The sequence below is a fragment of the Eretmochelys imbricata genome, chromosome 28 (genome assembly GCF_965152235.1).
Source record: "Eretmochelys imbricata isolate rEreImb1 chromosome 28, rEreImb1.hap1, whole genome shotgun sequence".
NCBI classification, from domain to species: Eukaryota; Metazoa; Chordata; order Testudines; family Cheloniidae; genus Eretmochelys; species Eretmochelys imbricata.
In genome coordinates, this window is record NC_135599.1 from 1,197,910 (window position 1) to 1,225,668 (window position 27,759).

Here is a 27,759-nt window from a genome sequence, read left to right on the forward strand (position 1 = left end):
TGTGTCTGGTCACAAGTGCGTGTGTGTGTGTGTGAAATGGCCGTGAGCCCCTGTGTCTGGTCACAAGTGTGTGTGTGTGTGAAATGGCCATGAGCCCCTGTGTCTGGTCACAAGTGCGTGTGTGTGTGTGTGAAATGGCCGTGAGCCCCTGTGTCTGGTCACAAGTGTGTGTGTGTGTGAAATGGCCGTGAGCCCCCGTGACTGGTCACGTGTGTGTGTGTGTGTGAAATGGCCGTGAGCCCCCGTGACTGGTCACGTGTGTGTGTGTGTGTGTGAAATGTCCGTGAGCCCCCGTGACTGGTCACAAGTGTGTGTGTGTGTGTGTGTGTGAAATGGCCGTGAGCCCCCGTGACTGGTCACAAGTGTGTGTGTGTGTGTGTGTGAAATGGCCGTGAGCCCCCGTGACTGGTCACAAGTGTGTGTGTGTGTGTGTGTGAAATGGCCGTGAGCCCCCGTGACTGGTCACAAGTGTGTGTGTGTGTGTGTGTGAAATGGCCGTGAGCCCCCGTGTCTGGTCACAAGTGTGTGTGTGTGTGTGTGTGTGAAATGGCCGTGAGCCCCCGTGACTGGTCACAAGTGTGTGTGTGTGTGTGTGTGTGAAATGGCCGTGAGCCCCCGTGACTGGTCACAAGTGTGTGTGTGTGTGTGTGTGTGAAATGGCCGTGAGCCCCCGTGACTGGTCACAAGTGTGTGTGTGTGTGTGTGTGAAATGGCCGTGAGCCCCTGTGTCTGGTCACAAGTGTGTGCGTGTGTGTGTGTGTGAAATGGCCGTGAGCCCCTGTGTCTGGTCACAAGTGTGTGTGTGTGTGTGTGTGTGAAATGGCCGTGAGCCCCCGTGACTGGTCACAAGTGTGTGTGTGTGTGTGAAATGGCCGTGAGCCCCCGTGACTGGTCACAAGTGTGTGTGTGTGTGTGTGTGAAATGGCCGTGAGCCCCCGTGACTGGTCACAAGTGTGTGTGTGTGTGTGTGTGAAATGGCCGTGAGCCCCTGTGTCTGGTCACAAGTGTGTGTGTGTGTGAAATGGCCATGAGCCCCTGTGTCTGGTCACAAGTGCGTGTGTGTGTGTGTGAAATGGCCGTGAGCCCCTGTGTCTGGTCACAAGTGTGTGTGTGTGTGAAATGGCCATGAGCCCCTGTGTCTGGTCACAAGTGCGTGTGTGTGTGTGTGAAATGGCCGTGAGCCCCTGAGTCTGGTCACAAGTGTGTGTGTGTGTGTGAAATGGCCGTGAGCCCCCGTGACTGGTCACGTGTGTGTGTGTGTGTGAAATGGCCGTGAGCCCCCGTGACTGGTCACGTGTGTGTGTGTGTGTGTGAAATGTCCGTGAGCCCCCGTGACTGGTCACAAGTGTGTGTGTGTGTGTGTGTGTGAAATGGCCGTGAGCCCCCGTGACTGGTCACAAGTGTGTGTGTGTGTGTGTGTGAAATGGCCGTGAGCCCCCGTGACTGGTCACAAGTGTGTGTGTGTGTGTGTGTGAAATGGCCGTGAGCCCCCGTGACTGGTCACAAGTGTGTGTGTGTGTGTGTGTGAAATGGCCGTGAGCCCCTGTGTCTGGTCACAAGTGTGTGTGTGTGTGAAATGGCCATGAGCCCCTGTGTCTGGTCACAAGTGCGTGTGTGTGTGTGTGAAATGGCCGTGAGCCCCTGTGTCTGGTCACAAGTGTGTGTGTGTGTGAAATGGCCATGAGCCCCTGTGTCTGGTCACAAGTGCGTGTGTGTGTGTGTGAAATGGCCGTGAGCCCCTGTGTCTGGTCACAAGTGTGTGTGTGTGTGTGAAATGGCCGTGAGCCCCCGTGACTGGTCACGTGTGTGTGTGTGTGTGAAATGGCCGTGAGCCCCCGTGACTGGTCACGTGTGTGTGTGTGTGTGTGAAATGTCCGTGAGCCCCCGTGACTGGTCACAAGTGTGTGTGTGTGTGTGTGTGTGAAATGGCCGTGAGCCCCCGTGACTGGTCACAAGTGTGTGTGTGTGTGTGAAATGGCCATGAGCCCCCGTGACTGGTCACAAGTGTGTGTGTGTGTGAAATGGCCGTGAGCCCCCGTGACTGGTCACGTGTGTGTGTGTGTGTGAAATGGCCGTGAGCCCCCGTGACTGGTCACAAGTGTGTGTGTGTGTGAAATGGCCGTGAGCCCCCGTGACTGGTCACAAGTGTGTGTGTGTGTGTGTGAAATGGCCGTGAGCCCCTGTGTCTGGTCACAAGTGCGTGTGTGTGTGTGTGAAATGGCCGTGAGCCCCCGTGACTGGTCACAAGTGTGTGTGTGTGTGTGTGTGTGTGTGTGAAATGGCCGTGAGCCCCCGTGACTGGTCACAAGTGTGTGTGTGTGTGTGTGTGAAATGGCCGTGAGCCCCCGTGACTGGTCACGTGTGTGTGTGTGTGTGAAATGGCCGTGAGCCCCCGTGACTGGTCACAAGTGTGTGTGTGTGTGTGAAATGGCCGCGGGCCCCCGTGACTGGTCACAAGTGTGTGTGTGTGTGAAATGGCCATGAGCCCCTGTGTCTGGTCACAAGTGTGTGTGTGTGTGTGTGTGAAATGGCCGTGAGCCCCCGTGACTGGTCACAAGTGTGTGTGTGTGTGTGTGTGAAATGGCCGTGAGCCCCCGTGACTGGTCACAAGTGCGTGTGTGTGTGAAATGGCCGTGAGCCCCCGTGACTGGTCACAAGTGTGTGTGTGTGTATGTGAAATGGCTGTGAGCCCCTGTGACTGGTCACAAGTGTGTGTGTGTGTGAAATGGCCGTGAGCCCCTGTGTCTGGTCACAAGTGTGTGTGTGTGTGTGTGAAATGGCCGTGAGACCCTGTGTCTGGTCACAAGTGTGTGTGTGTGTGTGAAATGGCCGTGAGCCCCTGTGTCTGGTCACAAGTGTGTGTGTGTGTGTGAAATGGCTGTGAGCCCCCGTGTCTGGTCACAAGTGCGTGTGTGCGTGTGTGTGTGTGTGAAATGGCCATGAGCCCCTGTGTCTGGTCACAAGTGCGTGTGTGTGTGAAATGGCCGTGAGCCCCTGTGTCTGGTCACAAGTGTGTGTGTGTGTGTGAAATGGCTGTGAGCCCCCGTGTCTGGTCACAAGTGCGTGTGTGTGTGAAATGGCCGTGAGCCCCAGTGACTGGTCACAAGTGTGTGTATGTGTGTGAAATGGCCGTGGGCCCCTGTGTCTGGTCACAAGTGCGTGTGTGCGTGTGTGTGTGTGTGAAATGGCCATGAGCCCCTGTGTCTGGTCACAAGTGCGTGTGTGTGTGAAATGGCCGTGAGCCCCTGTGTCTGGTCACAAGTGTGTGTGTGTGTGTGAAATGGCCGTGAGCCCCAGTGTCTGGTCACAAGTGTGTGTGTGTGTGAAATGGCCGTGAGCCCCAGTGTCTGGTCACAAGTGTGTGTGTGTGTGTGAAATGGCCGTGGGCCCCTGTGTCTGGTCACAAGTGCGTGTGTGTGTGAAATGGCCATGAGCCCCTGTGTCTGGTCACAAGTGTGTGTGTGTGTGAAATGGCCATGAGCCCCTGTGACTGCTCACAAGTGTGTGTGTGTGTGAAATGGCCACGAGCCCCCGTGACTGGTCACAAGTGTGTGTGTGTGAAATGGCTGCTTGCCCCAATGACTGATCACAAGTGTGTGTGTGAAATGGTTGCTTGCCCCAGTGACTGATCACAAGTGTGTGTGTGTGAGAAATGGCTGCTTGCCCCATGAATGATCACAAGTGCGTGCGTGTGTGTGTGTGAAATGGCTGCTTGCCCCATGAATGATCACAAGTGTGAGTGTGTGTGTGTGTGTGTGTGAAATGGCAGCTTGCCCCAGTGACTGATCACAAGGTGTGTGTGTGTCTGTGTGTTAAGTGTCTGCTTGCCCCAGTGACTGATCACAAGGGGTGTGTGTGTGTATTAAATGGCTGCTCGCCTCAGTGAGTGATCACTAGTGTGTGTGTGTTGGAGGGAAGAGGCAAAGGAGGTAATATCTTTTACTGGACCAACTTCTGCGGGCGAGAGAGAGGCTTGGAGCTGACAGAGCTCCCCGTGGGGCCGGCGGTTAGCTACGGCAGAGATCTGTCTCACCCGATACCATCCCTGTCAGCTCCCACACGCTCACACGCTGTCGTGCAAACAGGAAGTCAAGCTACACGATCACAGTCACCTTAGGAGCTATGCACTCACCAGGGGCTGCCGAGGCCTGGCCTGGGAGTCTGGTCAGGGGTGCTGGAACTCGGGGTGCTGGCCTGGGGGGGCTGCCGTTCCCCTGGCTTGAAGTAGTAATAACCAACACCAAATATACCGTGTCCGTCATCAGCACCCCTCACTATAAAAATGGTTCCAGCACCATTGGCCTGGGTGTTATTTTAACGTCAGCCTAGTTTCCCTCTGGTTGGAAAACAGAACTTCCATTCCCACGGGAAAAGCCGACACGTCGAAATTTGCTTTTGTTCCGCAGACAAAAAATTGGTTTTTGTTTTAGAGAAGGGAAATTCTGAAGGAAAAAAACCAAATCGGTTTGGAGACTGTGTTGATGTGCTGGTTTTATCCTTCGCTGGATGCACTGGGCGGGGGGGAGGGATTAGGTTTCTGTCATCCTGACGTTTTAGGACTTTTTGTTGAACCCCAAAAGCTTGAAAAAACCCAAATCATGTTGTGAAATATTTTGGTGGACCCAAATCTGTGGTTTTCAGCAAAAACGACGGACAGAGCGGAAAATTGGCACCCCGCTCTCATCAAAACCAACATATTTGAAACTGGTTTGTTTTCTACCTTGCATTTCTATTAGAATTATAATCTAATATTTGATATTAGCATATAATATATATTATGTTATAAGCTAATATATTATGTTGTTATATATATATATATTCTATATGTATATCTGTATAATATATATAGAATGTTTTATATTAGAATATTTTGACATCTCATTTCAATAATGCCAAAACATTAATATAATATAATATAATATAATATAATATAATATAATATAATATGCATCAATATTACAATTAATATCAGAACATAATAGTCTAGCCAAAAGAAAGCAAGATTCTCCAATTTGAATAATTTGGAATTTTTTCCCGTTGAAAATGACACGTTCCCACTAAATGTGGGCCTAAAGGTTCCTGGTTGAATGCTAGCCCTGCACTTTCCCGATCTCTCTGCTCCCCCTGATCTACCACCAGCACTGATTAGGTTATTTTTTCTCCCCTTTGTGGCTGATGGTCACATCCCACCTCCGAACAGGCGAACTCAGAGCATCTTGCGGGAGCCGCGTGGGCCGTTCCATCGAAGCGTTTTGTTGCAATGCCCATTTGCCGTGTCATTTCCTGCCGTTCATTTCGATAAGTGAAGGATCTGCAGGATTCTCCCATACAGGGGGCTTGAAATTTCATAGGGCTCCTCTATGGACAGTTTCCTCTGTGTTTCTCCATCAGACAGAGCTTACTTTGCACCCTCAGAGCCAGGACAATGATACCTGGCTCCCTGCAGGCTTGACTAGCTTGTATCAGCAGGTTTCCATTGTGTTTCTAGCTGGAGCGGGAGCCCTCACCCGCGGGTTACGGGGCAGCGCTGCATCCTTACTAATGCGGTTTGTTCGGTGGCACTCAGCAATGCCTCTAGCTAGGGAAGGGCCGGAAGCAAATGACTGCTCGGGTCTCCCGGGAAATGAAAAGTCTCTGCCCCTAAAAGGGACGTCGTGGTGGCCGTGATCTGCAGCAGGCGAGCTCGCTCTGGGTATGTCTGCATTGCAGTTAGACACCGGTGGCTGGCCCACTGTGGTGCAGACATGGGCAGAGCGTGAACTCCCATCTTTGGGGAGCCCGAGCCCTGCCCCTTCTGCCCAAGGCCCCACCCCTTCTGCCCCCGCCCAGGGCCCAAGGAGCCACGCCCACCCAGCCGCGCCCCTCGCCTTGAGTCCTAGACCGCTAGCCAGCTGAGCCCCAAGCTCCAGGCTATCAGCCTGAGCTGAGCCCCCACTGGCTTCAGGGGAGAGAGGGAGACAAGGCGGGGCCTCGGGGCGGAGCGTGGGTGGGGCTGCAGCCTGGGTTTGGGAAGGCCTAACCTCCCCTGGCCTATTATACCAGGTGCCCCTGCAGCCCCTCAGCCCGAGTCAGCTGGCCCGCGGGTTTTTAACTTCAGTGTCGACATACCCTGAGCATTAAAAGGCTCACGCCCTTGTGCGTCTGGCATTTTGTTGTGCCGTTTATCGATGGGGCTACTTTATCTCAACAAATAATCACCAGCCCAATGCCTAACATAGACCTGGTAGGCTCCAGGCAAGGCGTAAACACAGAAAAGGGCGCTCAGTAACTCATCCCGGTCTCTAAAGTCCAGAGCCTCAAAGGCATTTAGGCCGACTGAATTCAAATCGTTAGGAACCTAAATAACGGTCAGGATCTGGGCCCAAGTACCCACCTGGGGAACACAAATGTGACAACAGAGGGGTTTCAATGTAGGAGATTTAACAGGATCCCATGGTTGGAAGCTGAAGCTAGACAAAGCCAGACTGGAAAGAAGGAGCCAAGTTTTAACAGAGCGGGTGATTAACCATTTGGGAAAACTCCCCCAGACCCGTGGGGGGGATTCTCCGACATTGTGTTCATGAGAAGGGCCAAATTCGACCAAAATCTTTATTCCTGACAGTGCTGGCTAGTGTCTCCGCAATGTGAGGAAAGACAAAGGGGAACAGGGAACATCGGACGCTAAGGCTGAGGGTTCAGACGATGCCGGCAAACTGGGCCCGGTCTGAAGTGGTGATATCAACAAGGGGCTGAGAAATTCCACCCCTTCCCCCATTAGCCAGGACAATCATTAATAGAGAGCGTTGTCTAGTGCAAAGAGCACTTGATGATGACCTGTTCTGTCCATTCCCTCTGGGGCACCTGGCATTGGCCACTGTTGGTAGACAGGACACTGGGCTAGATGGACCTTTGGTCTGACCCAGTGTGGCTGTTCTTATGACTCAGAAGGGCTGGGTTTTTATTCCTGGCTTTGCCGGGTGACTTGAGCAAAAGTTTCCCCACAAGGCCTCATTTCCCCCATCTGTGAAATGGGGGTAAGGCTTTGTGCTTTGAGATCGACGGGGAAACCTTGGTGCGGTCAGAATCCCTGTTTGTTGGCGAGGTTCTGGAGGGGCCTATAGGAGGTGTCAACAGCCTGACTGGCTTGAAGATGAAGCTTGAAAAGTTTACGAGGGGCTGCTAGCATGGGGGTCACACCTTTGTCAGAGGTGGTAAAAAAACATGGACCCAAAAATCCACCTGTCTTGAAAACTTTTGATCGGCAGCCCTCCCCTCCTCCGTTTTAGTTTTTGAACCTATTTTATACATCTTTCTCTTTTTTTCCCCAATTCGCCACTGGGAAAAGGAAGAACCCAACAAACAGCAAAGCAATCAAAGAAACACTGGGAAATGATCACTTGCCATTTTTCAAAAGCAATTTTATTTTAATCTTTTTGGCCAACCCCCCGCCCTAAAAAAATTTTCCCCTGAAAATTTTTACTCCTAAAAAAAGACTGTTTTTTATTTTAAAAAAAAGTTTTATAACAAACAAGCATAAAATTCTCCCGGTGCTAGTATTTTGGGGACAGCCACGCTGAAAGGCAGGAAAAGAAGAGTGAAAAGCAAGATAACGGCAGATGCAAATGAAAATAAAGCCAGGTCAAGGAAAGGAGGAGTAAGGGAGACAGGAAACAAGGCCTCCCCGAGTTTTGTACGGATACTATTGGAAGCCAAATCTTCCACCTTGGGTTTGCAGCCAGAAATGTATTTCTCTAAGGGATTGGAATAGAGACGGGGGGAAATGGGGCAAGTCGCAGGGTGCTGGAGTAGGGAGAAGGGGAGGATGGGGCGGGGGAAAGGATGAGGGGCGTAAAGTTCTCATACACCCAGCAAAGTCCAAACTGCAGCCGGTGAGAGGGAACTGGGGGGTCAATAGACAGATTTGCCTTGTCAGAGCAAGCCCCATGCATTTGAACGTGCCGTCTGGGTCAGGAGGCTGGTTGGCCTAGTGGAAACAGCTCCAGTTGAGACACAGAATACCTGGATTTTGGTCCCCAGCCCTGGTCTGCTGCATAATGTCGCACAAGTTTGAAACAGCTGGATATTGTGCTGGTGGTTAGTAAAGCCAGGGTGCCTCGGTTTCCAGACATGATAAAGCAACTAGTGCCGAGTGTCACAGCTGTGTTGGATGTGACTCAGTTCCAATCCAATGGGCCAAGCTGGGCCCCAAACCTGCATCTCCGTGAAGCTGATTTTACTGGGGGTGTTCACAATATGGGCTCTCATCCGGAAAGCACCAGCTAAGTGCGAAGGCCAAGGCCTTACTGGAGTCAATGGGGACAGATCCCAGCTGGTGACAATGGGCGTCTCTCCATTGGAGTCAGTGGGGCCAGATCCCCAGCCAGTGTAAACTAGCCACAGCTCCATTAGGGTAAAAGAAGCCAGCTCTTATAAAAGCCCCACCGATTTATCCCAGCCCAGTGCCTGCCCCAAGGTCCCAAGCTGCCGCTAAGAGGCCTGGCTCTCCAGGTAGGTGCACAGTGCGTCCCTGACCTGGGCAGCTGCCCCGCCCGCCTCCCCCTCAGCCTCCGGCGTCTTCTCGGGCTGCTCGAAGCTGGCACCCAGCCGCCGGGCTTCGGCACCCCAGGCCTCGTCGAAGACCTCATCCTTGCGCTCACAGATGTTGTGGAGGATGCAGCAGGCCGAGATGAGGCGGGGCAAGTTGTCCACTGCACAGTCGTTCCGCGTGGTCAAGCAGCGCCAGCGCCCCTTCAGCCTGGCCACGGCCTGTTCCACTGGCTGGCGGCACCGGCTCAGGGCTTCGTTGAACCGTTCCTGGGCCCCTCCCGGCTCCCCGGGGTAGGGTGTCATGAGCCAGGGCAGGAGAGGGTAGGCCACATCTCCCAGGACCACCATGGGCACCGACACCCCATCAAGGTCCAACGTCTCTGGGGGGAAGAGTGCCCCCTCCTGGCCTTTCTTGAAGAGGGTGGATTTCCGCAGGATCCGGGCCTCATGGGCTTTGCCCGGCCAGCCAGTGCTGATGTTGGTGAAGTGGCCCCGGTGGTCCACCAGGACCTGCAGCGCCATGGAGTAGTAGCCTTTGCCGTTGATGTACTCGGAGGCCTGGTGCGGTGGGCACTGGATGGGCATGTGAGTAAGGCCGAGGGCCCCGGCGCAGTTGGGGAAGCCCATCTCCCGGAAGCCGGTGGCGATCTCCCGGGCGTCACCCACCTCGATGGCCCGGCGCAGCAGCACCCGCTGGATGGCCCGGCACACCTCCAGCACCACAGCGCCGGCCGTGGAGCGCCCCACCCCGAACTGGTTGCCCACCGAGCGGTAGCAGTCGGAGGTGGCCAGCTTCCACAGGGTGATGGCCACCCGCTTCTCCACGCTGAGCGGGATCCGCATGCGGGTACGCTGGCGCTGGAGGGCGGGCGCCAGCTCGGCACACAGCCCCACGAAGGTGGCCTTGCGCATCCGGAAGTTCTGCAGCCATTGCTGGTCGGCCCAGGTCTCCAGCACGGTCCGGTCCCACCACTCGGTGCTGCGGGGCCGGACCCACGGGCGACGCCCGGCCGGGCGCTGGCGGGGCCTGGGCACCGGAACGTTGGCCCGGCCCTCCGCGGGCGACTCGTTCCCCGACTCTTCCTCCTCCTCCTCGTCTTCCTCCTCCGCCTCCTTCAGCCGTCTCTCCAGCGCCTGCAGGAAGGCCCAGCCCCTGCGGGCCGAGGCCGCTGCGGAGGCCTCGCTGCGGGCGCGCAGGTACCCCATCATGAGGGTGCCTGTCTGCACCAGGGAGAGGATCACCGCACCCCTTCGGGAGGCCTCCATGCCGGGGAGGAAGGAGGCCGGCCTGCAAGTGCCAGGGGGCGGCTTGGGCCCGGTTCGGCTCCCCTCCTGCCTTCCTAGGCCCGGAGCTGGAGATCTCCCACAATCCTGAGCTCCGAAGCTGCCCCACAATGCAGCAGGTTTGGGAGCCGTGCCAGCAGGCAGGGCTGAGCCGTGCTCCTCACGCGCCGTCAGATGGAGCGACACAGCCCCAGTGTGGACACTTGGCAGAACTGCACCGGGACCGGCCTGATTATTAGGGGCTTGGTCTTATGTGTTCACTGAAGGATCCTCGATCCGGTGGACACGGATCTACTGAGATCTGACGGCCGGAAGTTGGAAAGAGACCAGTTCAGACTGGAAAGAAAGGGGCAAATGTTTCCCAGCGAGGGGAAGGTGCTGTTGGAACGGCAGATCGAGGCCTGTGAGCGGCTCTCCAACCCCGGCAATTTTTCAATCTGGAGAGGATGTTATTTTTTTTTTTCTCACAAAGATCTGCTCTGGTCCTAACAGGAATTAATTCAGGGAAGCCCTGTGTTATACAAGAGGTCAGACTGTCTGAGCCCAGCAATCCAGTCTCCTGAATCCCGAAATCATGGCACTTGGTTTCAAAACGGTTATTTCCGCCTTTTGCTTCGAATTAACCTTCTTAATCTTATTTGATTGCCAACTTTATGCAGTTTTCGCTTCCCTTCCTCCCTCTCGTATACTGAATAATTATTTTAAACAGGGCATCAGAGAATTATTTGCTATAATTGTCCTCCATCCACAGGACTGGACAAGCCTAGGGAAGGAGAAATTCATCAGCAGTGAGTTTCCTCCGGTGTTTTTCTAACGGATTGCAGCATTTTCATCCACCTCCCTTTCCGTGTTCATGGGCACGCAGAGAAATTCTTACCTGTGGATTGGTTCTGCTTCCAGATACGGTCTGTTCGGTAGGGATGGGGAAAGAGCATTTATTCACGGCTCTGCTCTTACCTAGGGAGGTGGTGGAATCGCCATCCTTAGAGGTTTTTAAGGCCTGGCTGGGATGATTTAGTTGGGGTTGGTCCTGCTTTGAGCAGGGGGTTGGACTAGACACCTCCTAAGGTCCCTTCCGACCCTGATCTTCTATGATTCTATGCTATAATCATCAGCAGGCCAGACTTTCGCTCCTGCAACCTAAGTGCAAGTCCCAGTGAGTACACTGGATTTTTCCCCCGGCCCGATCTGCTTTGGCTCAAACAGAAGTTATGGGTTTCATGCGGGGATGGTGGTCCAAGAGTGGGTTATGCAGGAAGCCAGCCTAGATTATCGGAGTGGTTTCATCTGGCCTGAATACCTATGAACCTAGTAAATAACAGAGACGAAGAAGCAACGCATCGGGCTTTGATTTTTTGCCTTTGCCCCCACGGCGGTCGCAGAGGTGAAGGTATCTAGCGCTGGTGAAGGGGTAAAACTGATCATGCATGAAAATGCAGCCATGAGACGTTTTTGGGGCCAAAAACATTTGTTTTGGGGTGTGTGTGAAAAAGTGCAGTTTTGTCCCGCTGAAATGTTTCATGAATTTGGGTTGATGAGGCCTAGTTGTTCGTTTTGGGCAGGGGAAATGGGGAGGGGAGAATTTTGGAGAGATTAAAATATTTCTCGCCCAGATTGAGTCTGTAATGTCCCTTGATTTACCAAGCCATTAGCTCAGGGTTTCTGCAAACTCAGGCAACATTGCTGTGTCAATAGCACTTGGGACAGTCCCCCCCACCCTCACAGTGATGGGTTCAGGCTCTCTGCAGACTCAAGAAGTGTCAATTACGCTTCGGGCAGCTCCCCTCCTCACAGCGATGGGTTCAGGCTCTTGGCAGACCCAGACAGCATCACGGTGTCAGTTACACGTGGGTCCCATTTGCAAGATTTCCTTTGCATCAGCAAAACCTAGAAACATTCCTGTCCCTTTCAAAACTGCAACCTGATATTCCAGGCAGGAGCGATGGAGAAAAATACTCTGAGCGGAGCTGAAAGAGCTCAGCTGGGAGAGCAGGAGACGTACAATCTAAAGGGCCAGTCTTGAGGCGTAGCAAGACATTTTGATCTCCAGTGAAGCAGCTGCTCTCAATCTTTTTCCAGCTGAGATTAATTTACTGTATTCCAGTATAAGGTTCATTTACCTCCTGCGCTGCTGGCCGACAGGTCACTTCTGCCCCATGCCTCAGTTTCCCCAGCTGTGAAATAGGGACATTGCTACTGACCTCCTTTGTAACGTGATTTGAGATCGGGCTGATGAAAAGCGCTAAAGAAGAGATAGGGCTTATTAACATGAACAGGAAGAATTGTTACTCAGTCTGCTTGCCTTCCTAAATTGCCCCCCTGCACCTCCATCCCATCCAGAAAAAGACCCAACTGGACTAGAGGGGGTGCCGAAAATGAAGAGACTCCTCTACGAAGACAGAGTAGGCCAGGAGAGAAATTTTCAAAGAGCTTAGCTGATTTAGGAGCCTAAATCTTGCTTTCAAAAGCCTAAACCCCATTGCTTTTCACCGTGGCAAGGACCAGGGCATGGGCAACCATGGCCTAGTGGTCAGAGCCAGCATCCAGGAGAAGAGACAGAGCTGGGAACCAGAGCCAAAGGTCAGGGCCAGGGTCAGCTAGCAGGCCGAAGGCTTGACAATTTTTAACCAAAATAAGGTCCCACTGAGATTTGAACTCAGATTACTGGATTCAGAGTCCAGAGTGCTAACCATTACACCATGGAACCAGCTGTAGTTACAAGACTTCATCACAGGAGGGACAAGGGAAGGTTTAATGAACAACACAATTACATGTGCCCTGTTGGCAAATAGATTTCCTGTCACAAGAGAATGGGTCAAGACTTAAAGCAACAAAAAAAGCTTCTCCAGTCCCGAATGGGGAGGAGAAACCAACATCTCAAAGTGGTTCGCAAACAAACAAAAAGTCATCGTGGGGCAGGTGAAACGAAACCCTGTCCTGGAGGCGTTTCTGGAAGACGTTTGAGCCAAAGCCAAGCCAATACGCCGACTGGCCCATGCTGTTGAGGAACTCAGAGTAGATGATTTAATGGTCCCGTTTGGGTTTACCCTTTATAAATCAATGGACCCCCCACCCCCAAAGGTTAGCAAGTGCCTTTTTTTGGGACATGGAAGCTGTCCTTCTCCCAGAATCACGGGACTCCGAGAGCTGAGGCTTTATGGAAGACATCAACTATCGTGAGAGGAAATGGAACCAGGAATGCTGGTGGCGCTGGGTGATGGATGGTGGGACTCACAACACAGCCACCAAGAATTTCCTCTTCCCCCACGTCCTGTGTGCTTGGCAGGCCCAGGTTGGAGGTACCCAACTTTGGAGTAGGAAACAGTGTTGATAACCAGGGCTGGCCTTGTATTTGTGTGAACGAAGGGGAGCCCTGCTCTGGGGCTAAAGGGGTTTAAAAAGGGTCCTGCCGAAACCACAGACCTTTAGATCATGAGTCTAATGCTCGCCCGACAGAGCTATTTTCAGCTGGTCTATGAGTAACTCTGGATGAAGTAACATCCGATGAAGTGAGCTGTAGCTCACGAAAGCTTATGCTCAAATAAATTGGTTCGTCTCTAAGGTGCCACAAGTCCTCCTGTTCTTTTTGCGGATACAGACGAACACGGCTGCTCCTCTGAAACCTGGAGTGTCAGTAGCTAAAAGAAAATCGCTCCTAGCACGGCTCCTAGCCTAAAGAAACGCTCCTGGGTCTCTCCGCTTTGCAATCTACGCTCTTCCTCCTCCATTTCCCAGGTGCCCAGGAACAATTCCCTGCACGAAAGAAAGAGGAAAAGAACGTATGGCAAAAAATACAGCAACTTTTGTTAACAATGCCAGAATGCAACCGCCGTGTGCGTCTTCCAACAGACATCTGGCTCCTGCAATTTTCCCCCTCCGTGCAAATCTTTGGTTTGTTTGCTGCATTGGGTGGATGGTGGGCCAGGAATCAAGCGGAGGTGTGTAGCAAACAAGACGAGTTTTATAGGCCCCTTGTTTCAAATGTTGTTCCCATTCCCAGTGATAATGATGGGTAGTGATATCAGCCAGCGAGATAAACGAATGAATATAAAAAGAATCAGTGGAACAGAAACACTTTTTGGTTTTCATTAAAAATTGTCTCCTATTTTTTTTTTTTGCATTTTTGTCAAAAACTTGCTTTGTCAACACCAAAATCAACTCCCCCAAATCATCCCAAAATGGGATTTTTTCTGCACACTCGTGGGCCATGAGTCTCCACTGGAAAAAAACCATGTTGAGGGAAAATTTTTGACTGGTTCTATTTATTGCGGCGACTACGACAGCTGATGGCAAAATGTCCACATAGTTCATTATTATTAATAATGCTTAATAATTTATATAATTCCAAGTGATAAACACTGTCTTGCCATCAGGGACTAGCTGAGGATGGAGCTCGGCTGGTCTCAGCGGTGGCAGTTGACAGAAGAAGGAGCAATGGTCTCAAGTTGCAGTGGGGGAGTCTAGGTTGGATATTAGGAAACAGGATTTCACGAGGAGGGTGGTGAAACACTGGAATGGAATCTCCTTCCTTGGGGGTTTTTAAGACCTGGCTTGACAAAGCCCTGGCTGGGATGATTTAGTCGGGGATCGGTCCTCCTTTGAGCAGGGGGTTGGACTAGACACCTCCTGAGGTCCCTTCCAACCCTGATCTTCCATGATTCTGTGGACACCCGTGTGTTAGGTGTTGTACGTGCACAAAACAAAAAGATTTTCCCAGCCACAAAATCCCAACATTATTAATTATTAATTATTATTATTAATATTAATAATAATAAACTCACCCTCAGCTGTTCTGCCCATTTTCTCTTTCCTTCTCCATCTTTATGTTCTCTGGTTCCCTTCCCCTGGCTAGTTTTCTAATGACAGTTCATTAAAATTAAAGGTCCTACCCTTTATAATGCTACCTTCAGAAATAAGGAGCATCAATTTTTGAATTTTCTTAATGGAAAAAATTCATGCTTTGGGAACCCCCCCCCCCCCGCCACTGTTTGCATGGACTTGAAGAGCTGTGGAAATTCAGCAGGAGCAAAACATAAACAAGAGCTCTGAGGAATCTACCAATATTCCAGGTTTTTAAACCAAAAAAAGCACCCGCAAGGTCCCACAGAGATTTCAGGCTGTGTCACCACCCCCCCCAAAAAAGTAACAACCACCCCACACCAGGCGACCTTACTTCTGTGCTTCTGCTGACCACGGCGCTGCCTTCAGAGCCGGGGGCCTTGCCAGCAGCCACTCTCACGGCCCATCCCCCAGTACTCTTGCGACCCCCGTTTGGGTCGGGACCCCCACTTCGAGATCTAGAGTCAAGATCATGTGGGTCTCTTTCACTCCATTGCCTGAGGATATTTTTGTAGCAAATGTCAATACAGCGGGGATTTTTCCCCCTGGACATTTCTTGCCTTCCATTTTGTCCCACTAAGTTTATCTTAAACCCACCTCCTCAAAACCCAGTGCATTCATTTTTCTGAATGATTTAGAAATCCACAGACCCAGGAGGGAGAGTTGTGGATCCCAGGAATTGGGGGAGATGTTATTTGTAACCCCCAAATGTGGTTCGCAGAGAAGCAGCTCCATGAGCAGAATCGCAGAGCTGGTCATTAATAAATCAATAAACAATCTCCCTCCCCCTGCCTCTGCCCTCCAGAAAAAATGAAAACCAAATATTTTCAGTTCTTTAGTGGAAGCCCCCAAATCATCGACAAAAAATATTCAACCCCCCCCAGCCCTAAGTACAGGTCACTCAAAATGTTCATCAAAATGTTACACTAAAACTCTTGTGGCTTTTCACCCCCTCCAATGAAAGTCTGAAAAATGTCACTGGAAATTTTTCCCAAAAATTCCCATCTAGTCAATAAAAGGGACCGTTGTGATCATGTAGTCTGACCGCCTGTGTAACGCAGGCCGGAGAACTGGCCCCAGAATACTTCCTAGAACAGAGCTTTTCGAAAACCAGCCCATCTTGACTGAAGATTTCTCAGTGATGGAGAATCCACCACGACCCTTGGAAATCAGTGAGTTCGTTATTCTCACTGCTAAAAATGTACGTCTCATTTCCGGTCTGAATTTGTCTCGTTTCAATGTCCAGCCATTGGATCGTGATTGATCTTTGTCTGCTAGACTGAAGAGCCCGTTATTCAATATTGGTAGATACTTATAGAGAGATTTGTAGACTGGGATCAAGCCACCTGCTCTTTGTTAAGCGAAACAGACTCTCTGAGTCTATCGCTACAAGGCCGGTTTTCTAAGCCTTTAATCCAGGGGTTCTCAAACTGGGGGTCATGACCCCTCAGGGATTATTGTGTGGGGATCACAAGCCACCCAGGCCTGAAGGCAGAAGTGAGGGTGGCAATGGGGTGCGAAGTCTGCTGTGAAAAGGGATATTGGCAAAGTTTCTTCACGCCCCCAGCATTAAACAGTAATTATTAAAAATCCTTTTCTGCTTATAACAAGAATTCAGTCAAAATGTGGTTTAGTCTTCATTTAAAAGTGGTGAGAAAAGGTCCATTTATTTTAACCAGAGTTAGAAACTTAGCATGTGAAATCATTTAAATATAAAAAATGTGTTTTGAATTTATAAGGGGGGGCGGTCACACACACAGGCTTGCTGTGTGAAAGTTTGAAGAATCATTCTCGGGGCTCTTCTCTGACCCGTCTCCAATTTATCAGCATCCTGCTTGAATTGCGGCCACCAGAACTGGACCCAGGATCCCAGCAGTGGTCGCACCAGGGCCCAATCCAGCGGTAAAAATCACCTCTCTGCTCCTACTCCAGATTCCCCCGTTTATACAGGCCAGGATCACAGTAACCCGTTTGGCTGTAGCATGGCACGGGGAGCTCCTGTTCAGCTGATTATCCAGGCAACCAGCTGAAATGACATAGGGCAGAAAGAAGCAGAATGACTGGCTGGAAAATAGCCCCAAATTGCAGACGGGTTGCATGGAGATTTGACAATAGATTTAACCTTTGCAATAGCTGTCTTGGCTCAGGACCAACCCACAAGGCTATTGGGTCAGGGCCACCAGACCACAGCCCCATTGCTTTTAAGGAGGTCCATGGAAAACAGGGGCTGGTTTTTGACCGGCCTGACCAGTTTTCCTGCTCTCCTACTCGTTGCCAGTTGAGAGACATAATTTGCCTTCCCACCCCCTCGCTGTGCCAGTGCATTCCTGGAGGGTGGCAGCTGTTGGAACAGGGGGGGTGGAGGGGCTCCCTTTGGGGTGAGGATGCAGCTGAGGGGGTCCCTGGGGACTGTGCCCCTCCCAGCACTTTCCATGGCCCTGCACAGCCCCGGCATTGCCAAACTGATTCCAGCTGCGGTGCCAGACGCCTCTTTTCGCTCAGTCGGGGCAAGGATGGGTGCGTCTGTCTCTGCCACACACGCGTCTGGCCTCTTCCGCTCCCTTCCTTGGCACATCCTTCAGGGTTCTCTGGCGCCATTCTCAGCTACTTTGCCAGCCTTACAGTCATCTCCCCCTGGTTGAAATGCAGCTGCTTCTGGGGGCGGGGTACTGGGGCGGTTTATACAGGGACCCCTCAGCCGGCGCGGAGATGCAGCCACCTCTGGGGTGGGGCAGCTGGCTCTACAGGGATCCCTTGCCCAGCAATGAGATGCAGCCACCTCTGGGGCGAGGTGGCTGGCTCTACAGGGACCCCTCGCCCAGCGCTGTGCAGCACCTGACACCCTGGGGGCCCTGATCTCGGTTAGGGGCTGTGCAGCACCTGGCACAAGGGGCGACCTCTAGCTGCTACCGTAACACAGATAATTCATACAAATACCTGACCCCTTCCCGCCCACTCAGCCATCACTCTGGGCAGGATGAAGGCTCCACCGGCCCCTCTCAGGTGGTAACTCCCCATGGAAATACACCCACCACCAGGGGTCTCTGCTGCTCCATGGGGGAAATACACCTTGTGCATTCCCGGAACTGGCCACCAGGGGTCACTGCTGGGAGATTGGAGAGAAAAATCCTTCTTTACGCTAATGGGCCAGAAGCTGCAGGGGACTGGGGGGAAGACTAAGGTTTCAGAGGGGCAGGAAGGCAGGGATGGGGTGCAGGGGGTTGGGAAGCAGAGATGGGGTGCAGGGGAGCTGGGATGGGGTGCAGGGGGGTGGGGAGCAGAGATGGAGGTGCAGAGGGGTTGGGGAAGGGATTCAGGGGAGCAGAGATGGGGTGAAGGGGAGCAGGGATGGGTGTAATGGGGTGCAGGGATAGGAGGTTGAGGAGCAGGGATGGGGCTGCAGGGGGATTGGGGACGGGATGATGCAGGGGACCAGGGATGGGGTGCAAGGTAGTAGGGATGGTTGTAATGGGGTGAAGGGTAGGAGGTTGGGGAGCAGGGAGGGGATGAAGGGGAGCAGAGATGGTTGAAGGGGGTTAGGGACCACGCATGGGGTGCAGGGGGGTTGAGGAGCAGGGAGGGGTGTAATGGGGTGCAGGGATGGGATGTAGGGGAGCAGGGATGAGGGTTCAGGGGGGTTGGGGATCAGGGAGGGGATGTAGGGGAGCAGGGATGAGGGTGCAGGGGGGTTGGGGAGCAGGGATGGGTGTAATGGGGTGCAGAGGGGTTGGGGATCAGGGATGGGTGTAATGGGGTGCAGGGGGGTTGGGGAGCAGGGAGGGATGTAGGGGAGCAGGGATGAGGGTGCAGGGGGGTTGGGGATCAGGGATGGGTGTAATGGGGTGCAGAGGGGTTGGGGAGCAGGGATGGGTGCAATGGGGTGCAGAGATGGGAGGTTGGGGAGCAGAGATGGGGTGCAGGGGGTTGGGGTGCAGGGGTGGGATGTAGGGGAGTTGGGGAGCAGGGATGGGTGTAATGGGGTGCAGGGATAGGAGGTTGGGGAGCAGGGAGGGGATGAAGGGGAGCAGAGATGGTTGAAGGGGGGTGGGGTGCAGGGGGTTGGGGTGCAGGGATGAGGGTGCAGGGGGGTTGGGGAGCAGGGATGGGTGTAATGGGGTGCAGGGATAGGAGGTTGGGGAGCAGGGAGGGGATGAAGGGGAGCAGAGATGGTTGAAGGGGGATGGGGTGCAGGTGGTTGGGGTGCAGGGATGGGGGTGCAGGGGAGCAGGGATGGGGGTGCAGGGGAGCAGGGATGAGGGTGCAGGGGGGTTGGGGAGCAGGGATAGGTGTAATGGGGTGCAGGGATAGGAGGTTGGGGAGCAGGGAGGGGATGAAGGGGAGCAGAGATGGTTGAAGGGGGATGGGGTGCAGGTGGTTGGGGTGCAGGGATGAGGGTGCAGGGGGGTTGGGGAGCAGGGATGGGGGTGCAGGGGAGCAGGGATGAGGGTGCAGGGGGGTTGGGGAGCAGGGATGGGGGTGCAGGGGTTTGGGAGCACGGATACTATTTGATTAATCTCGGCAGGTGTTTTTTCTGTGCTCACCACGGCAAACCTGAGCCGGTTCCAGGCGGCCCGAAGCCGGGTGACTAACATGTGGTGTTTGTTCTCTGCCCCTCTCCCTGGGGGGTGACGCTCCTACAGCGCGGTGTCTTCCCTGGGTAGGTTTCTTGTTTTAATTATGACTTGTTGCCCGGACCTGTCTTTATAGCACGGAGGGCAGGGCAAAGAAAAGTGGCCTGGACTCGGAGTGGAAAGCCGGGGCAGGGGCGGTGGTTTCTGATGGTCCTTAGCTCTTCCTCTGATCTCAGATCAGCCCCGCAGACTCACTGGGACACAGTTGTTGACCACGGTCTTTGTCCCGGATTTTGAAACCCTCTGTTCGGTATCCAGGACCCAAGCCACGGAGGAGGAGAAAGGCAAAGACCTTGAACTTGGGTCGAAATTCAAGGCAGGATAAAGGCAGGACTTAACCGAGGCGAGGCCAAGCTGGGACGGAGGCTCCCAGCCAACTGGAGATGGCAGAAGGCCTTACTCATGTGGCCACTGCGGTATGAGAAAGTAAAGAACTGCCAGACTGGGTCAGCCCAATGGAGCATCTAGCCCAGTGTCCTGTCTCTGATTGTGGCTGGCGCCAGATGCTGCAGAGGGAATGAACAGAACAGGGCATTATCGAGTGATGCATCCCCTGTCCCCCATTCCCAGCTTCTGGCAAACAGAGGCTAGGGATACCACTCCTGCCCAGCCTGGCTAATAGCCATTGATAGGCCAGTCCTCCAAGAACTTATCTAGTTCTTACAGCTGTTATAGCTTTGGCCTTCACAGCGTCCTGTGGCGAGGAGTTCCACAGGTTGACTGTGTGTTGTGTGAAGAAATACTTCCTTTTGTTGCTGCCTGTTCATTTCAGTGGGTGACCCCTGGTTCGTGTGTTAAGTGAAGGGGTCAATAACACTTCCTTACACTTTCTCCACCCCATTCAGGATTTAAGAGGCCTCTGACATATCACATCACATAAGAGCCCAGAAGCAGCAAGGAATCATAGAATCATGGAATCATAGAATATCAGGGTTGGAAGGGACCTCAGGAGGTCATCTAGTCCAACCCCCTGCTCAAAGCAGGACCAACCCCAACTAAATCATCCCAACCAGGACTTTGTCAAGCCTGACCTTAAAAACTTCTAAGGAAGGAGCTTCCACCACCTCCCTAGGTAATGCATTCCAGTGTTTCACCACCCTCCTAGTGAAAAAGTTTTTCCTACTTTCCAACCTAAACCTCCCCCACTGCAACTTGAGACCATTACTCCTTGTTCTGTCATCTGCTACCACGGACAACAGTCTAGAGCCGCCATCTTTGGAACCCCCTTTCAGGTAGTTGAAAGCAGCTATCAAATCCCCCCTCATTCTTCTCTTCTGCAGACTAAACAATCCCAGTTCCTTCAGCCTCTCCTCATAAGTCATGTGTTCCAGTCCCCTAATCATTTTTGTTGCCCTCCGCTGGACTCTTTCCAATTTTTCCACATTCTTCTTGTAGTGTGGGGCCCAAAACTGGACACAGTACTCCAGATGAGGCCTCACCAATGTCGAATAGAGGGGAACGATCACGTCCCTCGATCTGCTGGCAATGCCCCTACGTATACATCCCAAAATGCCATTGGCCTTCTTGGCAACCAGGGCACAGTGTTGACTCATCTCCAGCTTCTCATCCACTGTAACCCCTAGGTCCTTTTCTGCAGAACTGCTGCCGAGCCATTCGGTCTCTAGTCTGTAGCGGTGCATTGGATTCTTCCGTCCTAAGTGCAGGACCCTGCACTTATCCTTGTTGAACCTCATCAGATTTCTTTTGGCCCAATCCTCTAATTTGTCTAGGGCCCTCTGTATCCTATCCTTACCCTCCAGTGGTATCTACCTCTCCTCCCAGTTTAGTGTCATCTGCAAACTTGCTGAGGGTGCAATCCACACCATCCTCCAGATCATTTATGAAGATATTGAACAAAATCGGCCCCAGGACCGACCCTTGGGGCGCTCCACTTGATACCGGCTGCCAACTAGACATGGAGCCATTGATCACTACCCGTTGAGCCCGACAATCTAGCCAACTTTCTATCCACCTTATAGTGCATTCATCCAGCCCATACTTCTTTAACTTGCTGGCAGAAATACTGTGGGAGACCATGTCAAAAGCTTTGCTAAAGTCAAGCAACAACACGTCCACCGCTTTCCCCTCATCCACAGAACCAGTTATCTTGTCATAGAAGGCAATTAGATTAGTCAGGCATGACTTGCCCTTGGTGAATCCATGCTGACTGTTCCTGATCACTTTTCTCTCCTCTAAGTGCTTCAGAATTGATTCCTTGAGGACCTGCTCCATGATTTTTCCAGGGACTGAGTTCCCAGGATCCTCCTTCTTCCCTTTTTTAATCCGAGAGTGCTCCTCTAGCCTGCCGAACCAAATGTGGGTGCGGGACTGGTCAACCCATGGAGGCCTCCCCGCCAGCAACCACTCTGCCTTGCCTGGCTTCAGCATCAACCGCTCTTCATCCAGGAGCTGATCTCCTCCAAGCCATGTTGGTGGGGGTGGGGTGGTGGTCCGCGGCGAAGGACAGCCAGAGCCCTCTGTGCTGGACATGCCGGTTGGCACCGGAGCAACCGGTCGGACCCTTTCCCCCAAGTGGCCACCTGTGATGTTGGAAACGACCAGCGAGAGGAAGGGGGTCCCCCCATCACTACCAGTTGAGAGCGTCCCACAAGAAACCCCTCCCTCATTTTAGCTCATCCCCGTGGCCCTCACCTGCCTCCTCTCTCCTGGCCACCAGCGTCAGAGGTCCAGGCGAATGAGACCGGACGCCTGGCCTTGTGGTCCCGCGGCTGCCACCCCAGCGCCCCCTCATGGCCAGAGGATGCTCTGCAGCGACCGGCTCCTCTTGTCCCCCTCTTCAGGGCCCGTGGGAAACTCGCCCGGTTCAAACCAGCCCCACCAGGGGTGCTATTTATTTAGTCCACTGGGCCCCCAGCCCCAGCTCAGTGGCTCCCTCTCTCCCCGGAGTCCAAAATAACACAGAGCGAACTCCTCCCACGCTCGCAGGTGGGGAGGGGGCAGAGACGAGCGAGTGGGGGCCAGGGGGTTGGAGGGAAGAGGTGGCCGAGGGTGGGGCCCCAGGGGAAGGGGCCATGTGGGGGCAGAATCTCAGGGAGAAGGGGCTGCCAAGGGGCGGGGCCTCAAGGTGGTGCAGAGGCGGGGCCTGAGCGGGAAGGGGCGGCATGGGGGCGGGGCCACGGTTCAGGCACCGGTGCGGGGGACCCCCCCCACACTTTTAGGGCTCTCCTCCCACTCCTGGGTGCTGTGGTCCTCTAGCCGGGGTGGGCTGGGTGGCTTGGACCGGAGGCGACCTGGTCTGGTCTGCACTTGGAACGCCACCGGGGCCCGGCCGTCGGGCGAGGTGACCCGCCCCCCACGTGTTGCCACGGGCGCTGCCAGGTGCTGCTGGGGGTCGCCCGTTGTTTGCCAGCGGCGGGTCAGGGGCTGGTGAGTCTCCGCATTAGCGTCTCCGGCTTCGCACCGGCGGCTGGGGGCCCCTGGCTAAGGAATGGGCTTGGCCAGCGTAGGGGGCTGCTGCTCCCCCATCCCTCCTCCCACCCCCCATCCCCTCAACCCCCCATCTCTGCTCCCCCAAACCCATCCCCACTGCCCCCCATCCCTGCTCCCCAAATCCCATCTGCGCTGCTCCCCCATCCCTCCTCCCCAACCCCCCATCCCCGCAACCCCCCATCTCTGCTCCCCCAAACCCATCCCCGCTGCCCCCCATCCCTACTCCCCAAACCCCATCTGCGCTGCTCCCCCATCCCTCCTCCCCAACCCCCCATCCCCGCAACCCCCCATCTCTGCTCCCCCAAACCCATCCCCACTGCCCCCCATCCCTGCTCCCCAAACCCCATCTGCGCTGCTCCCCCATCCCTCCTCCCCAACCCCCCATTCCCGCAACCCCCCATCCCCCCATCCCCGCAACCCCCCATCTCTGCTCCCCCAAACCCATCCCCACTGCCCCCCATCCCTGCTCCCCAAACCCCATCTGCGCTGCTCCCCCATCCCTCCTCCCCAACCCTCCATTCCCGCAACCCTGCATCCCTGCTCCCCAAACCCCATCCGCACTTCTCCCCCATCCCTCCTCCCCACCCCCCATCCCTGCAACCCCCCATCTCTGCTCCCCCAAACCCATCCCCACTGCCCCCCATCCCTGCTCCCCAAACCCCATCTGCGCTGCTCCCCCATCCCTCCTCCCACACCCCATCCCCGCAACCCCCCATCTCTGCTCCCCCAAACCCATCCCCACTGCCCCCCATCCCTGCTCCCCAAACCCCATCTGCGCTGCTCCCCCATCCCTCCTCCCCAACCCCCCATTCCCGCAACCCCCCATCCCCCCATCCCCGCAACCCCCATCTCTGCTCCCCCAAACCCATCCCCACTGCCCCCCATCCCTGCTCCCCAAACCCCATCTGCGCTGCTCCCCCATCCCTCCTCCCCAACCCTCCATTCCCGCAACCCTGCATCCCTGCTCCCCAAACCCCATCCGCACTTCTCCCCCATCCCTCCTCCCCACCCCCCATCCCTGCAACCCCCCATCTCTGCTCCCCCAAACCCATCCCCACTGCCCCCGATCCCTGCTCCCCAAACCCCATCTGCGCTGCTCCCCCATCCCTCCTCCCACCCCCCATCCCCGCAACCCCCCATCTCTGCTCCCCCAAACCCATCCCCACTGCCCCCCATCCCTGCTCCCCAAACCCCATCTGCGCTGCTCCCCCATCCCTCCTCCACAACCCCCCATTCCCGCAACCCCCCATCTCTGCTCCCCCAAACCCATCCCCACTGCCCCCCATCCCTGCTCCCCAAACCCCATCTGCGCTGCTCCCCCATCCCTCCTCCCCAACCCCCCATCCCCGCAACCCCCCATCTCTGCTCCCCCAAACCCATCCCCACTGCCCCCCATCCCTGCTCCCCAAACCCCATCTGCGCTGCTCCCCCATCCCTCCTCCCCAACCCCCCATCCCCGCAACCCCCATCTCTGCTCCCCCAAACCCATCCCCACTGCCCCCCATCCCTGCTCCCCAAACCCCATCTGCGCTGCTCCCCCATCCCTCCTCCCCACCCCCCATCCCCGCAACCCTGCATCCCTGCTCCCCCAAACCCATCCCCACTGCCCCCCATCCCTGCTCCCCAAACCCCATCTGCGCTGCTCCCCCATCTCTCCTCCCCACCCCCCATCCCCGCAACCCTGCATCCCTGCTCCCCAAACCCCATCCCCACTGCCCCCCATCCCTGCTCCCCAAACCCCATCTGCGCTGCTCCCCCATCTCTCCTCCCCACCCCCCATCCCTGCAACCCCCATCTCTGCTCCCCCAAACCCATCCCCACTGCCCCCCATCCTTGCTCCCCAAACCCCATCTGCGCTGCTCCCCCATCCCTCCTCCCCAACCCCCCATTCCCGCAACCCCCATCTCTGCTCCCCCAAACCCATCCCCACTGCCCCCCATCCCTGCTCCCCAAACCCCATCTGCGCTGCTCCCCATCCCTCCTCCCCACCCCCCATCCCCGCAACCCTGCATCCCTGCTCCCCAAACCCCATCCGCACTTCTCCCCCATCCCTCCTCCCCACCCCCCATCCCCACAACTCTGCTCCTCGAACCCCATCCCCACTACCGTCATCTCTGCTCCCCAAACCCCATCCGCGCTACTCCCCAAACCCCATCTGCACTGCTCCCCCATCCCTCCTCCCCGCCCCCATCCCCGGTACCCCCATCTCTGCTCCTCAAACCCCATCCACGCTGCTCCCCCATCTCTCCTCCCCACCCCCATCCCCACTACCCTGCATCCCTGCTCCCCAAACCCCATCCGTGCCTCTCCCCCATCCCTGATCCTCCACCCCCATCCCTGCCCCCCCATCCCTGCTCCTCCACCCCATCCCTACTGCCCCCCAAACCTGCTCCTCCACCCCATCCCCCTTCCCTGCTCCCCAAACCCCATCCCTGCTGACCACCATCCCTGCTCCCCAACCCCCATCCCCGCTACCCTGCATCCCTGCTCCCCAAAGCCCATCCCTGCTGACCCCCATCCCTGCTTCCCAACCCCATCCCAGCTACTCCCCATCCCTGCTCTCTAAACCCCATCCGTGCTGACCCCCATCCCTGTTCCTCTGCCTCCATCCCCGCTGTTCCCTCCTCCATGCTCCTCAAACCCCATTCCCCTGCTGACCCATCCCTGCTCCTCCACCGCCATCCCCGCTACCCCCCATCCCTGCTCCCCAACCTCCATCCCCACTGTTTCCCATCCCTCCTCCTCAAACCCCATTCCTGCTCCCCAACCCCCCATCCCCACTGCTCCCCATTCCCTGCCCCCAATCCCTATCCCCACTGCTCCCCATTCCCTGCTCCCCAGCCCCTCTGTTCCCCATCCCTGCTCCCCACCCCCCCATCCCCACTGCTCCCCATTCCCTGCCCCCAATCCCTATCCCCACTGCTCCCCATTCCCTGCTCCCCAGCCCCTCTGTTCCCCATCCCTGCTCCCCACCCCCCCATCCCCACTGCTCCCCATTCCCTGCCCCCAATCCCTATCCCCACTGCTCCCCATTCCCTGCTCCCCAGCCCCTCTGCTCCCCATTCCTGCTCCCCAACCCCCCCATCCCCACTGCTCCCCATTCCCTGCCCCCAATCCCTATCCCCACTGCTCCCCATTCCCTGCTCCCCAGCCCCTCTGCTCCCCATTCCTGCTCCCCAACCCCCCATCCCCACTGCTCCCCATTCCCTGCCACCAAACCCTATCCCCACTGCTCCCCATTCCCTGCCCCCAATCCCTATCCCCACTGCTCCCCATTCCCTGCTCCCCAACCCCCCATCCCCACTGCTCCCCATTCCCTGCCCCCAATCCCTATCCCCACTGCTCCCCATTCCCTGCTCCCCAGCCCCTCTGCTCCCCATTCCTGCTCCCCAACCCCCCATCCCCACTGCTCCCCATTCCCTGCCCCCAATCCCTATCCCCACTGCTCCCCATTCCCTGCTCCCCAGCCCCTCTGTTCCCCATCCCTGCTCCCCACCCCCCCATCCCCACTGCTCCCCATTCCCTGCCCCCAATCCCTATCCCCACTGCTCCCCATTCCCTGCTCCCCAGCCCCTCTGTTCCCCATCCCTGCTCCCCACCCCCCCATCCCCACTGCTCCCCATTCCCTGCCACCAAACCCTATCCCCACTGCTCCCCATTCCCTGCCCCCAATCCCTATCCCCACTGCTCCCCATTCCCTGCTCCCCAGCCCCTCTGTTCCCCATCCCTGCTCCCCAACCCCCCATCCCCACTGCTCCCCATTCCCTGCCCCCAATCCCTATCCCCACTGCTCCCCATTCCCTGCTCCCCAGCCCCTCTGTTCCCCATCCCTGCTCCCCACCCCCCCATCCCCACTGCTCCCCATTCCCTGCCCCCAATCCCTATCCCCACTGCTCCCCATTCCCTGCTCCCCAGCCCCTCTGCTCCCCATTCCTGCTCCCCAACCCCCCCATCCCCACTGCTCCCCATTCCCTGCCCCCAATCCCTATCCCCACTGCTCCCCATTCCCTGCTCCCCAGCCCCTCTGCTCCCCATTCCTGCTCCCCAACCCCCCATCCCCACTGCTCCCCATTCCCTGCCACCAAACCCTATCCCCACTGCTCCCCATTCCCTGCCCCCAATCCCTATCCCCACTGCTCCCCATTCCCTGCTCCCCAGCCCCTCTGTTCCCCATCCCTGCTCCCCACCCCCCCATCCCCACTGCTCCCCATTCCCTGCCCCCAATCCCTATCCCCACTGCTCCCCATTCCCTGCTCCCCAGCCCCTCTGCTCCCCATTCCTGCTCCCCAACCCCCCCATCCCCACTGCTCCCCATTCCCTGCCCCCAATCCCTATCCCCACTGCTCCCCATTCCCTGCTCCCCAGCCCCTCTGCTCCCCATTCCTGCTCCCCAACCCCCCATCCCCACTGCTCCCCATTCCCTGCCACCAAACCCTATCCCCACTGCTCCCCATTCCCTGCCCCCAATCCCTATCCCCACTGCTCCCCATTCCCTGCTCCCCAGCCCCTCTGTTCCCCATCCCTGCTCCCCACCCCCCCATCCCCACTGCTCCCCATTCCCTGCCCCCAATCCCTATCCCCACTGCTCCCCATTCCCTGCTCCCCAGCCCCTCTGCTCCCCATTCCTGCTCCCCAACCCCCCCATCCCCACTGCTCCCCATTCCCTGCCCCCAATCCCTATGCCCACTGCTCCCCATTCCCTGCTCCCCAGCCCCTCTGTTCCCCATCCCTGCTCCCCACGCCCCATCTCCACTGCCCCCATCCCTGCTCCGTAACCCTCCATCCTTGCTCCCCATCCCTGCTCCCTAAACCCCATCTCCGGTTTCCCCAATATAGTTTGGGGAAATACAGGCACTAAAATGGAGTCCAGAGTCACCCGATCTGCTCACATGCCCTTGCAGGCTTCCATGAGTCCCAGCAGCCATTACTCAGACCCTGACTGACGCGGCCTCAGGTGAGGGGAAGCTTTGCCCACGGCCCCGAGGCTGCGGTGACGAGCCATTACCTTGGCTAGCCCCTGCACAAGGTG

General features: G+C 55.8%; 1 non-coding gene across 1 annotated transcript; it reads right to left on the reverse strand.

The window, feature by feature from the left end:
- Positions 1-12,445: 12,445 nt before the first annotated feature.
- TRNAQ-CUG (transfer RNA glutamine (anticodon CUG)) lies at positions 12,446-12,517 on the reverse strand. Its single transcript has one exon. It is a non-coding gene; the product is annotated as a tRNA-Gln (tRNA).
- Between the last annotated feature and the right edge of the window lie 15,242 nt (positions 12,518-27,759).